Source organism: Sinocyclocheilus anshuiensis, unplaced genomic scaffold (assembly GCF_001515605.1).
Source record: "Sinocyclocheilus anshuiensis isolate Anshui unplaced genomic scaffold, SAMN03320099.WGS_v1.1 scaffold246, whole genome shotgun sequence".
Taxonomy (NCBI): Eukaryota; Metazoa; Chordata; class Actinopteri; order Cypriniformes; family Cyprinidae; genus Sinocyclocheilus; species Sinocyclocheilus anshuiensis.
In genome coordinates this window covers 2,030,646-2,039,666 of record NW_015542356.1, presented here as the reverse complement: position 1 = coordinate 2,039,666, position 9,021 = coordinate 2,030,646, and the positions used below count along the sequence as shown (strand labels likewise).

The following is a 9,021-nucleotide window of genomic DNA, read 5'->3' as shown; positions in this document are numbered from 1 at the left end:
TCGCGCGAATATGAACGTGGTTTTGCGCAGCTCGTCAGTGAACAACGGTTCTGTGTAGTTAATGCTGCTCAATGTGAAAGCACGCAGGTGATGGAGATTTACCGCTGATTACAGAACCGGCTTTACTGATAAGATGCGCGTTAAATATCGCATGCGATTTATCGTGCAGCCCTAGTGATTATTTTGCCTTATGTCTGTCCTAGAGACATGTTACAGCCCATTTTCAGAAACAACGTTTGGATTTGAAATCAAAATAATGGATAAATGTTGTGTTAGTGGTAAACAGCCGAGTAAAGCAAAATGAGTCTGTGCTGCTTCTGCATACACATACTGTATATATCAAAGAAATCGCGATAGGTTTTTTTTTTCCATATCGCACAGCCCTAGTTGCCAATACCATTATAGTTTCCATTAAAATAATGGTAAACAATCAGTACTTTGCCCCCAAAATAATCAGTTTATAGTTAAAAAAAAAAAAGTCATTTAAATTTCATAAATTGATTCAGATCTGTATTATTCTGAAAGATTTGGAAAGTAAATTACCTGCCAGTTGGCCAGTAGCCTTAATAGAAACTGCAGATGCATTGCTGATGTAAATGACTTGAGTGAATCGGGCCAAATTACTGTGAACTAGAGAAAACAATTGTTGCGACTTGAGCATATTTAGCAATAAATGTGCCATTGCAAGTTTATTTAGATTACCTACATATTTTGCTCCAAACCACCATGTGATGACACATACAAAATCATGATGTGCCATCATGTTTTTAGTGATGATCCGAAGACTGAAGTCTGGAGTAATGGCTGCTCAAAAATTCAGCTTTGCCATCATACATTTTAAACTTAGAAAACAGTTGTTTTAAATTTCAATATTTCACAATATTACTAGTTAACTGTATTTTTGCTCTAATGAATGCAGTCTTGGTGGGCATAAGTCTACTTATATTGGTAGATGATAATTATTTATGGCATAAATTAATAAGACAATTTTGAACTTCAGTCAAATTGTAAATCTGGGTCAGTAACACACTTTAAATACATATACATGGTGGTGTTGGTGTGTATATATTTATAAATATAAATAGATGACCAAACCTACTTGATGGATAGACAGTGACTAAGATGTTGTATCAATGGCATTCATTTGCTGTAGTGGTATATTGATTTCCTCCACTGGGTAGCTAGAGGTTTGGCAGTGAGTTCAGAGAGCATGTTGGCATTTTTGGAGGAGAATTATTCTTGAGGCTGCTCTTGTATTAAAGCTTCTCCAGTCTTTTCTCTGAAGATGTCTCACCAAAGCAAAGCTCCACTCAGCTCTCGTCATTTGTCTGAATAACTGTCTGTCTGGCAGTAGCGAGTGAGTCAGAAGCCTTTTTCTCCTGGAAATCTTTTGTACGTCACTACTTCAATCTCAAAGCTTCACAAAAGCGTTTTATGTTTTTAAAAATAGTGCAGGTGTGAGAAAGAAACTCAAGATATGTATCTATTGTTTTTCATAGTAACACAACGGCTGTGTCCGAAACTTAAGGCTGCTGCCTTGATGACTAAATAGGTGGATTTCTTTTGTAAATCACCTAATAAGGAAAACTAGGTTTAGACACCATAGCATCATGTTTAATGATCTAGAACAGTGTTACTCATTGCGTGGCAAAATAATACGATTATATGATCATGCAGTCAATACAGATATTTCATAAAAACATTAAAAACAAGCAGGGCTATAACATAACCCATTAAAAAAACTCACACCATGTCTACACCGGACGCGAGTGGCGCGATCCGACAAAGACAGTAGAACCCAGTGATGTTGTCTACACTGGATGCGGCGCGATGCGACACGATCCCCATCAGTAAACTGATGCCTCGTTCTATTTATGACGAACTGTACTGACACTACGTTCAGATGATTTGCAAAGTTGTCGCTTTGTCGCGTCAAGTGTAGACAGACTTTTAGTGCAGCGTGGTGCGGCACGACAACTGTCGCGTCCAGTGTACAGTAGACATGGTCAGACAGTGTCTGCTTTATTACAAATAATTTATATTTAAAAAAAAAAAACAACCTAAAACAGCGGCATTACAAGATGGAAATATAGACTAGAAAATATATTTATTTGCCTGAAGCGTGAAAGAAATAACGCATTATATGGAGCCACTAAAAGGTTAGCCGCTTGCTAGCGGTAGCCTGTTGCATTACAGTACATGAAAGTTCACTTGCCACATACACAGAGTAAGAAGAATGGCATCGTCTATCGGCCCAACCCTACTCATAACACAGAAAGACTCCGGAACATTAAACTGCTGTAAACCAATATACTGTTACACATAGGGCTGAACGATTAGTGACCGTTGCAAATCATTTGAACTTTGTGTCAGTACGTCATAAATGGAACAAGGCATCAGTTTAATGTCGGGTGCCACTGATTATAATGGTTTCTACTGTATTTTGCCGCTTGCGTCTGGTGTAGACACGGTGTTTAATGTCGTTGGTGAGGAGGAAAGCCTGTGTGTGTGTCCTATGCGTTAGCGGACAGCATGAAACCCACAAAAAATAAATAACAGCAAGAGAATAATAAATAAAAATGTCATTCATATCAATTCATGCATCACCTAATTTCATCGTAACATATAGGCCTGGCCTACAGAAAAGAACATTTATGTTTAATCTATCGAATAGTGTGTTGGGCATACTATACAATGATTTATTGCTTGTCTGTGTTGAATAATACAGAACATAAAGAGCTTTAAAAAAAATAATTGCGAATAATACAGAACATAAAGAGCTTTAAAAAATGATTGCATATTAAATTGCAATCGCAATATTGGTAAAAAAAAATCGCAATTAGATTATTTTCCAAAATCGTTCAGCCCTAGTTACACATCCATTTTCTTTCTCAATTGTTTACCTTCACCTAAGCCATAAGCATCTGCGTTTACAAGGATACATGCAGAGCACAGTATTTCAGGCACAAATAGACGCAGAGCCGGACACGAGCGACGCGACAAAATACAATGAACCCATTATAATCAGTAATGCTGTCTGTCTACACTGGATGCGGCGCGGCATGACAAATCCCCAACAATAAACTGATGCCGCGTTCTCTTTATGACATACTGACACAAAGTTCAAATGATGAGCAACGGTCGCTTTGTCGAGTACAGTGTAGACAGACTTTGGGGCCGTTCACATGTCGCGCCTAAAAACGCGTGGCAAAATGCCAGTCGTGCCGCTTTCTCCTTCTTTCCAAAGCGCTCGGGAGCTTGCACTTTCGTGGGGTCTGCAGTTGCTAAGCGACCGTGACCTGCGCTCTCCACGACGACGCGGAAGTTTCAGCAAAGGATAAATGGATATTCCAGCACTGAAAATCGCGTGCAGTAGCTCTGCTACTAAATGTATTTAAAATGGGTATCTCTGTACAGCTGTCGCGTCCGGTGTAGACACCGTGTCTGTGTGCGAGCAAAGAAAACAATCAGTATAAATATAACGATCAGTAGCCTATTACTAAACATCACACATCCTGAGATGTGACTATCGTGGATGCGCACATCGCGATATCGATGCTTAAACGATATATCGTGCAGCCCTACAAGAAATCATAAGTTGGAAAAAATTAAAACAATTTTAAATTAATTTCTTTTAACCAAAGCTAAATTTTTAACAGCACTTTCGTTTAGATCTTGGATTCAGACTTTCCTTTTCCATTTATAGGTTTTGAAGAAAAATGTTACTTATGATTTTATTTGTAAGGAATAATTAACCTAAAAATGAAAAGTGTAATTTACTCACCCTCATGTTCTTCTGAAAGAACCTCACCAAAGAAAAACTTGTTTTTGCTGTGTATGCATAATATTGTAGTCTGTACTGTAACATCAACTAAATGTTAACTATACGTCATTGCAAATATGAGCTTGAGTCCTCATAACCCTCCAGGACTGTAATGTTATCTGAAATGTTAGTTAACTGCTAACTGCTAACTAACCTTCACTAAACAGACACCAAAAATGTCTGTGTTCTTATTTGTAGTAGTGGATTCATTTAGCTTGTAACAAGTATCATGGCACTGAATGTTTGCTGAAGGCTGTATCGTACAGCTTGCTCTTTGTCACAGCATTTCGCTTATCTGTGGTCTTTTTTTTTTTTTAACCCCGAGGCCGTCTCGGGAAGTGGTGACATCACTAATAAACAATGTCTGTCAACTGGGCCAGGCCACAAGCTCTTCCTGACAGAGCTGCCGGCCACCAGCAGTGCATCATGGGAAGAAATGGAGCTGCTTTGTTGCTTTATTTATGACACGGACATTCTGTATGTTAAAAGTTACAGTTAGTTGCTGTAACTTTTATTTTTAGCATTTTCTTTAATCAATAATTCATTAATTTCTGTGTGTAAATCTGTATCTATATACTTTTATATAGTAAATTGAAGGGGGTCTGAATACTTTCCGTACCCACTGTATAATGATTAATTCATTTATAAATAACCTCTGGTCTGAACAGGCCAATAAAAATTCTACATTAGTCACGTTAAAAGTGTCAACCTACAAGTACTGTAAACACTGCAGCCCACTGTATTTCATTATTTAAAAAAAAACAGTGAAGCACAGGCCACCTCCATGCAGCCATTAACAAACACGTTTAGTTATAGAGAGAATAGCACACTTATTTGTTGTTTAGCAGAACAATATGGTGTAATTTTTTTCCCATTAAGATACAGACATGTTCTTTAGACATCACTTTAAATATCTTTTATTGGAGATCAAGTCTAAAGCCCCGTTCACACTACAAGCGACATGCAACAGCAAAGCGACACAATCCCATTCATTTCAATGTAGAGCTGGTGATTTCCGGCGACACGAGCGACAGCGGCCGTTGGCGACCGAATGGGGCGTGTCCAGCGACGCGACAAAGTTCAGAATCCTTCAACTTTATGCAAATGCAGAGCGACTTTCGGGAGCGACAGCCAATAGGAAAGAAGACAGTAGAGCTCATGTGATCGTTCTCCTCTCAGCGCCGTAGATAAACATATGCAATGGAAGAAAGTAGGCTCTGTTTCTCATTCATTTTTGTTTGTATGTACGGATTTAATTTAGATTTAGATTATATTTAGTCTTTTGTCTCCAAAATGTTTGTACTTAGCGGCAAGAAACCTGATTCGCTGTCAAGGCAACCAGTATTGAGAACGCCCACTAGCAACCTCATCGCCAGACCCTGGTGACATGAGTCACTGCTAATGTGAACGGGGCTTAACAGAACAAGCTGAAGTGTTTGTTCACAAATTCCTGGCTCTATGTTGATGTGAATGTATTAGGAAATTGCAGCCTCAATAAGTGCATCTTACACTGATGTGTACAGTATAACGTCATGTAACATGTTTAATCAAGAAAAGCTTATAACAGGTTTTAGCTAAACAACAGTTTACAGGTAAAGTAACTAATTATTTGCATAAATTGGCACATTTAAACCTCATATACTTTATACTGTGTTTTTTATTCCACAGCATTCAGCGTAACATTAGATCAAAACAGGAAAAACTATTTTATAAAATAATAAATTAAAATTTATTCAGCTTTAATTTACATTTTCAATTTAATTTGAGAATACTTGAAATAGATTGGAAAACCTCTTAAAATATAATAGTGATAACTGGTAGAAATAATAATGGCAGAAATAAAAAATAATGCATATCTGTTGATTGAAACTAAAACTAATTGATTATGAAATCTTGCCAGGCATATTGTCCTTTCAAATTACTTTTTGTTAACAATAAAGCAAAAGTCTTGTCAGATGAAGTTCCTGTACAAGACCTGCAGGAACATGATCTTCACAAACCTGAATTTGACCCAGCATTTTAGCTCTTGGCTGTCTGTCATGATCTTTATTGAACGATTAGTTGTCACCAACACAACATTTTGGACAAATGGTTGGAGGGAGCCATGCTTTGCTATGATTCTGAAAGATCAGACCCTCAGCACATGAGACAGGATTGTGGGAAAGATACCATCAGGTACATCCTGCTACGATGACAGATGCTCGCTCCATATAAAGTTACATTGACACTAATCTTGCAGGTCTGCTGGAACCTAGTGTCTGACAAATCATTTTTAGACTCACATTCATGTGATGATTTACAACCAACCAGTTGCAAATGACATGGGGCGTATTTGATATGAATCTGATTCATTCTATGTAGGGTTCAATCTTTTTCTAGTTTTATGGATTGAAATGAGCAGAGAATGGAGAACATGTATGGAGCAGGGCCACCTGCCAAGCTTTTCCCAGCTAGGCTGGTTTTGTTGATGGAAGGCAGGCTTTGCTTTGTTTGGTCAGCTGATGGTCGGCAGCACTAGTCAGCATTTTATGTGCCACTCTCATTGGCTGCACAGAAAATGTGTGCGAGCGTGTTTGTGTTTGTCTGTGAGAGATTGAGAAATTCTTGAAAAACAGATATGCTGAATGATGCCGTAATGGTGATCTCTTAAATAACATGAGGTCATCTTTCTCAATTTTTCTTGCTCCGAATCAGATCTTTTCTAGTCTTCTACTTTTATTCAAGCTTTTAATTGCAGTTTTGATGGCAAGGAATCTCATTTGTTCAAAGATGCTAGCCATTTATGATTTCCAAATGTTGTATTAAACATTATTATTGTTTTATTACAGTAGTTAGTCAGAAACATTAACTATGCCATTATCTGGGCTTAAAGTTCTCCGGCACCGTGCTGGATCTCCGGTGTGCGGCGTTTGGCTGTGGGAAAAAAAAAGATAGTCGTCCTACATTTAAAAAACACTTGTTGATACCACGTTCGAGTTCATGAGTTCGCCTACCAATGTATGAGAGGAACACAGCTTTCACTCTCAACAAAACTAACATTACTAGCCAATCAGAAGTTTTTGCTCTTATAAACACGAGACGTGCATAATAGTATCCAATTGCAGAGTCGCAGCTGATTAGGGCTGCCACTAACGACTATTTTTATTTAGATTAATCTATCGACTAATTTATCGATTAATCTTAAAGATTAATTTCCCACAAAAAATCAACAATTTTACTTGGGAATATTTTATTAAACTATATTTTATTAAACCACAGACTAAACTGGATTATTATTGATAAATTGTAACTATGTTGTTTATATTATATAGGTATTCTTTAATTACAACGCAGGGCTTATACATAAGCTGGGCGCGAGCACATGACATACCTTTCCCGTAACTGGTACAATCGTGAAGTAGGTTGGCTTGGGTTGAAAGTCGCTTGTAGCAAAAATGTTTCCCAGGCTCTGCCTTCGCGTACTCAGACGCTGATCGCTCCACCAGCAACGATTCCACTAGGATCTTTTGCTCAAAGCCATGCTGAATCCAAGAGGCTGACGACAACGACAGATCCGAAATAATCGCCATTATTCCAGCGCTGAAGTAGTTTTTTGAACAGAGAAATCAGGATGCCCGTGAGAGGCGGAGGACGAGTTGCTTATCCGAATAAAAGCGACAATGTTGTAAGTATCGCTGCCTGGAGGAATGTCATCTAACTTACAGTTTTTCCGAAACAGTTTTATTTTTGTTTGTGGAATAAAAACCTAAGCGTTAGAATATAAGAATGTTTTAACCCACATAGTGTATATTAATTTTGTTTATGATAATAAGGTTGTTTCACGGAGATTGGCTTTAGCCAATGGAATGCTGCACTGTGAACTTCACCTGTTGAGTTTCCCTCAGGGCGAACGCTACTGTACCAGCACCCTCTTGTCAACTTTATCCCAAATAATTTACTTCTAGAACCGTTTCTAATGGTCTTTAGCGGTGTTTCCTTGTCATTTAGAGACGCCCACGTCTAAATACAATGTTATAGAAACAAAACGGGGATTGTTGTACAGTTGTAGTGCTTTCGCTTTGGGAGTTGCTGACATGTTTGGCCTGAAAAGGCAGGATTGAAGTTTACTTTGACGCTTTGTCGTTTGGTCTCTTGTGAGGACTTGAGATAGATTGTTGATATAAGCTCTACAGACACAGGCCTTGTGTTAACATTCTTTTCCTAATTCCAGGTTTAGCTCATTTCTATTCTGTTTCAAACAGCACAATTTGGTATTGAGCATTTTATACTTCTAAAATATAAATTATTAAGCAAGTTGTAAAGTACTATTATATACATTTTTAATATTTGTTTTTGGACAATACGAGTCAAAAGTTTGGACACACCTACAGTATTTTTTATTATTATCCACATTTTATATAACTGTAAAGTTTAAGTTATGAAATAACACAAAACGAAGTAAAGGAATTATATAGTGACTACAAAATGATAAACAAATGGAAATGATCTTATACTTAATTTCTTTAGTCAATCCTAGTATGCTAGACCCTTGTTGATTGCTTGTCCTTCTTTATCTCCGATATTCAGTATATTTAAATATTGTTTTTGCATTTGCAACATTAAGAAAAAAAATTCTCCATTAAAACGGCATGATCTGGATTAGGGCTGCCACTAACGACTATTTTTATTTAGATTAATCTATCGACTAATTTATCGATTAATCTTAAAGATTAATTTCCCACAAAAAATCAACAATTTTACTTGGGAATATTTTATTAAACTATATTTTATTAAACCAAATGAAATCCAAATTTTTATGAAATCCTTTTTTTAAAGCAAAAGTAAAGTGCAACAGAGTGCAAGAAGCAAGTGTCCATCTCATAGTCCAAATCACTGAAATCAAAGTTCAGTATTATAGTGTAAGAATGACAACACATCCACGTGTTCTAGTCTACTAATAATACAATTATAATCAAAAAACAATTTTTAAAGGAGTATTTACCAGAAATATTATTTACCAGAATTTATTTAGGAGAAAAATGTAAACGTGCAGTATTTCTGGAAAAAAGGGGGAAAAAACTTAAAAAAAATAAAATCAATTAATTGGAGATGCTTTTGATTATTAAAATTTAATGGAGCCATTAAAATGGAATCCAGAAAATAATGGAAAACAGAATTTGGTAAAGAAACTGTAAAACTCAATTAATTAGACAGGCTTT

The 9,021-nt window shown here is 36.8% G+C and overlaps 1 protein-coding gene and 1 long non-coding RNA gene across 5 annotated transcripts in view; one reads left to right on the top strand and one right to left on the bottom strand.

The window, feature by feature from the left end:
- LOC107691756 (uncharacterized) overlaps positions 1-8,224 on the bottom strand; it is a 25,783-nt gene extending 17,559 nt beyond the window's left edge. The window contains exons 1-2 of the long non-coding RNA XR_001634567.1: positions 8,214-8,224; positions 1,976-1,977 (exon numbers count right to left, since the gene is read on the bottom strand). This is a non-coding gene — a long non-coding RNA (uncharacterized LOC107691756). The remainder of the gene's footprint in view (positions 1-1,975; positions 1,978-8,213) is intronic.
- Positions 1-9,021, top strand: part of arhgef12b (Rho guanine nucleotide exchange factor (GEF) 12b) — a 104,631-nt gene that overhangs the window by 3,974 nt on the left and 91,636 nt on the right. The gene's annotated exons all lie outside the window — the stretch shown is intronic.